Source organism: Ammospiza caudacuta, chromosome 15 (assembly GCF_027887145.1).
Source record: "Ammospiza caudacuta isolate bAmmCau1 chromosome 15, bAmmCau1.pri, whole genome shotgun sequence".
NCBI lineage: Eukaryota > Metazoa > Chordata > Aves > Passeriformes > Passerellidae > Ammospiza > Ammospiza caudacuta.
In genome coordinates, this window is record NC_080607.1 from 14544712 (window position 1) to 14553831 (window position 9120).

Consider the following 9120-nt stretch of genomic DNA (forward strand, 5'->3'; position numbering starts at 1 on the left):
AAAATCTCCCACCCCAGTGTGCAGGGCAGTGTTTCAGTGCCAGCCTGGCCTCTCCTCACCATCTCTAAGGAGAGCAGTGAGGGAAGAAAGGGGCATCCCAAAAGTACCAGCAATCCAGCCCCTGGCACTCAGCTCAATGAGCTTTTCTCCTTGTAGCTTCTGTATGAAAATGGGCTTTTCTCATTATATCTTCTGTATGAAAATGAGCTTTTCTCCTTGTAGCTTCTGTATGAGAATGAGCTTTTCTTCTCGTATCTTCTGTATGAGAATGGGCTGGTGGGGTCAGAGGGTGCTGAGGATGCCAGCAGAGCACAGGGACAAAAGGGGGATCCCGTGGCTGGATGCAGCCACCCAAAAATGATTAAATTAGAGGTGTGAACACAGTGCCCTCCTGGATCCTGCCAAGAAGTTTAATTAAAGTCACTTGCTGTAGCTGAGTGACCCAGTTTCACTCACAGCTATCACATCTGATGTGATGTTTTGGGAGATGAGCTACAAGAGGAGAACAGCATTTCCATCTTTCTGCTTTTTTTTTCCCTTTCTAAGCAGAGGAAATGACAAATTCAGTTTGCAGGCAGGAGAGGATGATGAACTTTTTATGTTGTAGTTGTGGTAAAAACCACTGACACGTGACATGGCTCATCTAGATCCCAGCTCTGCCCATAGCCCTTCCAATCACATAATCCCCTTTTCTCTAGGGATATTAAAAAAAATTTAATTTATGTTTAAGAAATTTATTTATGTTAAATTTTATTTAAATAAAATAAATAAATAAAATAAATTTTATCCTAAATTTTTTATATAAATATTTATTTATGTTAAATTAAAATGGGATAAAGTTTAGGTGGTGAGACAACTCTATCTGACAATCTGAGCAGTTTGCCTTTGCTCCTGTCTTCTAACATGTCCCAGTGAATTTAGAATTGGAGTCTGTGTTGCTCAGCAATACACAGTATTATCTCTGGTTTTGCATGACCCTGAACTCCCTGGTGTGCTCACTGTAATATATTTCCAGGTTTTGGCAATTTTCTGCTCCCTATCTTGCAGGTCACTGCAAGTCATTACTGCTATGGCACCTCTACACACACCTAGGGGAAATTCCCATATCTGGGATCTGCTGAGAGATTAAGGAGTGCAAAACGATGCACAAAGTGTTGGAAATTGTTCCAATCATGCTCCAAGACTCATCTTTGACCCTATTATTTCTCCTAAGAATAAGGCCATACTCTCAGCCAGAGGAAACAGCAAGGTAGAAATAATTTGCTGGTTGTTTTTTATTGTAATAGAGGGTTTTTAGTCTCTCCCAATGCAGTTACAGCTGTTTGATTCATTGAACCTTGGTGTAACTCCCTTTGGCAAACCATGCTCTGGGACCCAGAGCTCCCACCTGCACATCAGCAGGAAGCTCCACTTTTCTTTCCACAAAGACACAGAATTATGACAGCTGCTGCCTTCCTTTCATTTCTATAGCAGAGTTAATTTAGATTTATCATTCAATTCAAATCCAGGGAAAGTTCCAGTCCCCAGCAGCCCTCACAACCATTCATTTTCTAGCAACAATAACTCTGACTAAACAATAGAAGCTTGCTTGCGAAGACTCAATAAAAGTTATGCTGATACTTGAGGAAAAAATTGCTTATCTTCAAGCCATGAAAGGAGTAAACTCACCCACCTGTCACAGTGATGAGCCCAAAATGAAATTTTTGATCTGATGCTCCAAAATCTCTGGATTTTGGCCAGAGTGGAAACCAAATGTGGGCAAGGGGTGTCGAGGTTAGAGCAACATCAAACCCAGAGGGACAATGGCTTTGCTGTTGACTGGAGATGCTACAGTAAACCAAATAAAACTCGGCAGGAAGAACTTCTACCATACTGTCGACTTCTACCATAGCATCAACTTCTACCATAACATCAGCTTCTACCATAATATCAATGTTTTGCCAACTTTTCTCATTAATGGGATGTGACAGGACAGAAATATCACGCGTCCATGGCTTGGGTGCATTTCAGTCTCTGCTCTCAAAGGCACGGCTCCCACCTCAGAGGGAAACTCCAGTTCTGCACTGGACAGAACCAATCCAAACCCCAGAAAAGTGCCCACTGCTGGAATAAAACACCTTCCCCAGGGGCAGGGAAGGAGAGAGGGAGCCAGGACACATGGCCATTAACCAAAATATCAGACAAAGAAAGATGCTGAGAAAAGATACGACGATTCAGAGAGATTTCATTTCCTCCAGAGTATTCTTTGGCTTGAGCTTTTCTGTCATTAATATAATTTCCCACGTTTCTGCCCTTGCTGCATATTTTACAACCTGCCATTGTTGCAAAGAGAGCCTGGAGAGACTGAAAAACATTGAAATCACAGCTCTATCCCAATTCATCTTTTCCCTCCAGCCCTTCTTCCAGAAGAGAGCAGCAAGAGGCATCCTAACCCAAGAAACTCCTCCTTCCAGCTGCCCCCACAGCTACTGGAGCAAACGGTTCCCTCCCTGCTGTGGGTGGATTGCTAATTGCTTCCCTGCCCTCCACCCTGCCCGGGATTGCCCAGAGCATCCCATTCTCATCAGAAGCAGCAAATGATGGCAGAGAGTTCAAGGCTCCAGCAGCTCCTGCTGGGGATGTCACTGCAAATCTGGGAGAGGAGGAACGTGGGGAGACAAGCCTGGGAGAGGATGGGGACTGCAAAGGGCAGCCCAGTGCACCAACCCTGCCTGGGCCAGCCTGCATCCTTTCCCTGAGCTGGAGGAAGAGCTTTTCACCGTGCTCAGAAATCAATTTTTGATGTGCGCCCATGTTATTTAATCAATATAATAAAAGCTGAAGTAGCTATGGGTGCCTTTGATATAATAGCAGTTGGCAGTCACAGACCTAAGGTAAATAAATAAAATTTGCAGTAAGTCCCTGTGCAGATGGATGTAATGTTGACATTTGCTCTCATATTCAAAGCCTGATCTATAAGATCAGCTCATAGAATCATTAAAGTTGGAAAATACCTCTAAGGTCATTGAGTCCAGCCCTCTGCAATGGGAGAATTAATTTCAAAGGCTCTTGAAACAGACTTTGGCAAGCTCACATGATTCCACATGAGAGATTAATAACACTAAGAGAGGTTTTATCGCAGTCAGATTATCAGCAAGACATGACAGAAACTATTTGGGCCATTTGGAATGAAGAGGCTGTGAAAGCCAAAGACATACATAAAACCCAATAAATGGTAGGGACTGCCTTCTCTAATTAGGACTCAGAGAATTTAACAAACGGGATTCCTTGCAGAAAATTCTTGGCCAAAAGCAGATCCCCTAGGTATTGAGTGCCAGGGGTTTCATGCACACATTTATTTCTAGGCACAAGAAAGGCAAAGTGCAGGTCAGTGATGCACAGACCAAGCTGAGAGCCCTGTGGCACTGAAGGGCTTGGTCCTTCCCCTACCAAATTGTCCCTTTTTTTGCTCATGAAACCCAAAAACAGCAGCTGAGGGATGTTTGGAGGTGCAATGTGTAGAAAACTGAAATAACCAGCAGAGGCTGTCAGAGCATGATGGAGGAGCAGTGTCAGGAGGGTTTGACAGGATCCCTGCAACACTCTGATTCTCTGATTATCACATCAGCCAAGGCCACAACATCGTGGCACAGCTGACAACTTTCCCTTGCTTGGCCAAGGTGAAAACTCCATCTGTGCCCATCAGGCCATGCAAGTCCTTGATCAGTTCTCTCAGGGATGAGCAGAAATCAGATTTCAGCTGAACAGACAAACCTCTGACAGGACATTTCTGTAGAAAAACAAGGGCTAATTTCATGGTGAGGTGATCTGTCCCCATCTACCTGATCTGTTTAGGAACAGGCTTTATCTCTTCTTTCAGCAGATAATTGCCCTCACATACTACAGTTATTCTCACTTATTTCCTGCTTCTCTTTCCTAAAAAAAAGAGAACAAACTAACTTAGTTTGTCCTTTTCCTTTAAGCATATGGTTTCTGACACATATAAATCAATATACTTAATAGAAAATATGCTTCAGGAAGGGATTTATAGAAATAGAGGGACCCATGATGAAACATGCACAGAGCATCCTTAACAGAATTATATAATGTGAATCTATTTGGAAACATTTGTCATCTTAGGACAAAGCTACAACCAGGAAGGAATATTACATGAGAGCTTTCTCTTTGCACAACATATTGCTGCTAGCCTGGCTGAAAACCACAAACTAAGAAACCTTTTAGTTTATTTAAGTGCCAGATGCCTGATTTAAGGCAGGCTGGGCCTGATCCCAAAGCCCATCAGAGATGATAGGAAATCATCCTTTGAATTCAGCTGGCTCTGGCCCAGATTTACAAGCTGGTCTCTTGCAGGCACATTTGTACCACAGGCAGGGCACTGACCAGGGGTATTTGTGTATTCCAAATGCTTTCCTTACAGTCTGGATGTGGAGCTTAGGCTGTGCTTACTAACACTTGCTGGAAATCATAAATAAAGGCTCTTGGAGTGTTTGGCCTCAAACTTGTGGCAGTGGGGCTGTTTTGAGGCTGCCACTTCTGAATTCATCTGCTTGGAAGGGGCACATTAAGGAATTTCATGTTGCAAAATCACATTTTCACTATCATTTGGTCCCAGCCTGTGATGGGAACTTCAGAAAGGGGGTTGTGAGGGAACAGAGAGGGAAAACCCCAAAACAATTTGGCTGTGTGTTGCCAGCAGGATTACTCAGAGATTCATCGAATGGTTTGGGTTGTAAGAGACCTTAAAATTCATGGTCAGGGACAACTTCCACTATCCCAGGTTACTCCAAGCCCCATCCAGCCTGGCCTTGGACACTTCCAGGGATGGGGAAGGAAGTACAGAATGGAGCTGAGTGATAAATAAGCAGTGAAAAAAATAGACCCACAGACAAAACTGGGTGAACAGAGAAGGTGATCACTTCCCCAGGCTGGCTTTTCAGTAACAGATCCTTTCCTCATGTTTTTCTAATGCTTGCTGTTCTAAACCCTGATGTTAGAACATGTTCCCCTTCAAGCCACATCAACATTTATTTATGTGACTCTAACGTGGCAGGTTTTTAACTGGCTGGATGTTTTTGTCCACCTTCATTTAAGCTTCCCTCTGGCATCCCAGGATTCACTGATGCTGCTCTGAAAACTGAAGCATTTTGGAGACAGCTGGAATAGCAGGGGGAGGCTTTTGTGTGTGGCTGTGTGTGTTTGTCTGGAGCCTGATGAAGAGAATGAACACATCTGATAACAGATGCTCACAATTAAATCCAGGCCAGATAATAAAATCAGGTGAGGAATAGACCTTTGGCCCCAAGCTTTAATTCTTGTTGGCAAAGAAGGGAGAGCATTAATGCAATTTCATGTACTGCTACCTCGATTCACTTCTCTTCCTCACCAACAAATACTCTCAGGGTTTGTGCACAGATTCTGGCAGAAGCAACCATAAATACTTGTTCCCCTGTGTGTAAATTCCAACATTGGAAGTCTGGCTTTACATCTGAGCTCTCTGAGAGTTGCTTTGGCTGTTGAATCTACATCCCAAGAAAATCCTAGCAGAACTCAGAGAAGGGAGGAGTAGGCAAAGTCCCATCAAATTATTTTTTCAATGACTGAGAGATTGAAGAGGACCAAATCTCTGCTTCACTGTGGATGAAAACCAAATCTGTATAGATTTCCTTGCCTTCAGTTTATGAGACAATGTATTACTGTGATGTGTTCACAGGGGTCTCAGGATGAGGAAAGAGATGAGGATCTGACTCCATGTTTCAGAAGGCTTGATTTATTATTTTATGATATATATTATATTAAAACTATACTAAAAGAATCAAATAAAGGATTTCATCAGAAGGCTAGCTAAGCTAAGAATAGAAAAGAAGGAATGATAAAAAAGGCTTGTGGCTCGAACTCTCTGTCTGAGCCAGCTGATTGTGATTGGCCATTAATTAGAAACAACCAACACGGGCCAACCACAGATCCACCTGTTGCATTCCACAGCAGCAGATAATCAATGTTTGCATTTTGTTCCTGAGGCCTCTCAGCTTCTCAGGAGGAAAATTCTTAAGGAAAGGATTTTTCATAAAAGATGTCTGCGACATGTTACTCTTTCCAATGTCACCATCATCCAGTGGTGATGGTTACATGTTGAGTGCTTCAAGGCTGTAAGAAAAGCCACTGGGATGTGATTTACTAACCAGTATTTGCCTGTGATGGTAAAAATTAGTGTGTGATTATCCTTGATTGCATAGCACACATCATCTCATCAGCCACCTTCCTGCTCCTCCCAGCCCTCCTGAGTGATGCTCTTTGGATTGGGGCTCCTCTGATCCTTCTGCTGCCAACAGTTCCTGCATCACTTTGTGCATGTGCTGTGTTTATGTTAATGTTCATATTTGTGTCTGCTTCTGCTTCTGCCAAGGTGTCTTCCTGTTTAGTGAAAAACAGCACTAAAAAAACAAGTAGTGAGAATATTATCATTCCAACACAGGGATGGGGATTTCTGCTAATCCAAACCAAGTGTCCAAACAGCTGAATTAACACAGCTCTGCTGCATATGGTACTGAGTTGCAAATGAATGAGAACATATTCTCTGTCCAAAGGTGGGCAGATGTACGACTTTGATACAAGGCTGTGGACATTGGCTCCTCCAGACTTCAAAATGCTGCCAAGGAGGGAGGAATGGCACAGATCTGAGCTGGGCTGCAGCTCTGCTTCACACAGTGCACTCAGGGGGAATTTCAGCTATTTGGGGTTTACAGGGTGGAGGGGAAAGAGTCTGTGCCTGTGACTGCCACTAGAAATGCATACTGTAGGACAGGAGGGCTTTTTTTATTCTGTACAAATTGCCTCAGTTCCACTTTCCTAAGTAAACAACCAGCTACAGAGTCAGCTATGCTGCCAAATGAAAACACAAGTTGAAAGAGAGCAGTGTAGATTAATTGGACAGGAAGAAAGGAAATATATGTGTAACAGACCTGAAAAGGAGACAGAGAGCTAATTAAATGTAGTACAATAATTTCACACAACGTCCTTCACATGCAGCATCATAAAATATTTGCCGGATCAGTGCACTGAGAATCAGCTGTGAGTCTGCAATCTTCCTAAAATCAGAAACTTTTTACATCTCTTGTGCTCCACCTAATTATTTTCAGGCTGGTGCACAGAACTGCTAAGAGGGAAAAGCATCATAGCTCATCAGTCCTTGCTGAGATCAAGGTGAAATTCCACCATGTCAAGCAAAGAATGGGAAAGTGGGAAAAGGCAGAGACCAAAACCCTGGGTTGGGCAACAAATCAGAAAGAACAATCTGCCATGTGCCTTTGCAAGAATCCGTGGGGGTTTTGTTGAGTAATCCCTCCCATAATCTCACAAAATTCATTCCTGTGCCTCTGCATGTGGGGCACATTCCAGTATGTATGCATGGAAATGCTGCATGTTCTTTTTGGAGCTTTTTGGTGCTGGAGGTTGTAGGAGTGATATCCACGTTCCCTTTTCCAGATGTGATCCTTCCACTGTCTCATTTTGCCTGTGCTTAGCCAAGGACAACACCTGAGGGATGGCTGTAGGCACCTTAATTAATTCTTGATTTCAAGTGACAGCCACACACTCCCTGTATCAGTTTCCAGGAGTGTTACTTAGCATGTGCAGGAAATTGAGGGCTGGTGAAAATAGCATCAATTTCATTATTGTTGGAGAAAATATATTACAAGTGGAGCAAGCTGAAAGTCACTGGAGAATGATGGGGCTGAAAGGAAGAAATGAAATATGTGAGCATTCCTTTAGGATACTGATATTTCTGTACTGGTGGTTTTATGCTAAAAGAATTTGGAACAATTTTGCTTCCTGCTCTGGCTGTAATCTTCACCAAACTTCCTGATTTTTTTGCTAGCAAATGTGCAGGCAGTTTTTTCTGTGCTTGCAGCCTGAATCACAGCCACTGCTGGGAGCCACTGTGCAGCCAAGAGCCCGACAGCACGTGGGACAACAAACCTTGAACACCTTGATGTGGGTCCTGTTCCTCTGCTCTCAACACTGCCAGGGTCCAACCTGCTGCACCTCCTGTTCTTCTAACACATGGTGGTGATGCCCATGTGAGAGAGACAGGTCTAGGCAGAAGTCTTCCCTTTGGTTTTGGAGAAATTTCCAGCCATCAATTCCTTTGAGTCTCACAAATGAAAGCAAGATTTTTCTTGCCCGTGGAAGTAGATTCCCTTGCTGGACTTACCCAGCACTTAACTGCCTGTCTCTAGGAATAAATTAGAATAACAAGGTAGGGCAAACCATTTTATCAATTCCTTGGAGGTGCACTCCAGTGTGTTTCTGCTTCCATTTAATCTCTTCTGTGCTGCCCATGAGGGGACCAAGTGAGTCATGAGATGCTTTGGACGTCAGCTCCAACCTCCTGGATGTTCCTCTTTGTGTGGGATGGAATGGGGGCAGGCAGAGCTCCCCTGCCCACATCACATATTGGCTCAGGCAGGTGTCCCTTTGCTCATCAGAGAGCTGCAGGTTGCTGCATTCTATGGTTTTCACAATGGAAAAAAGCACAATTATTATAAGGTGCTGTTATCTCCTGTCACATTCAATAAAATCAGCCTGGCTCTCAGGAAGCCCTGTGAGGAAGGTGTTGGGATGAAAATTCATGAGTGCAGGGTAAGAGACATTGGCCAATCAGCCCTTCTGTCAGTCATCACCCCACAGATTCTTTTTTAGGGCAGGAATGGGTAAATTTGGGGTTATGGGGCTGTGCTGTGTGATTTGCCAAGCAGTCCCAAATGCCCTCCTGTAAGGACTGGTGATGAAGGCAGGTTGTGCTAATGATGAAGGCAGGTTGTGCTAATGATGAAGGCAGGTTGTGCTGATGATGAAGGCAGGTTGTGCTGATGATGAAGGCAGGTTGTGTTAATGATGAAGGCAGGTTGTGCTAATGATGAAGGCAGGTTGTGTTAATGATGAAGGCAGGTTGTACTGATGATGAAGGCAGGTTGTGTTAATGATGAAGGCAGGTTGTGTTAATGATGAAGGCAGGTTGTACTGATGATGAAGGCAGGTTGTGTTAATGATGAAGGCAGGTTGTGCTAATGATGAAGGCAGGTTGTGCTGATGATGAAGGCAGGTTGTATTAATGATGAAGGC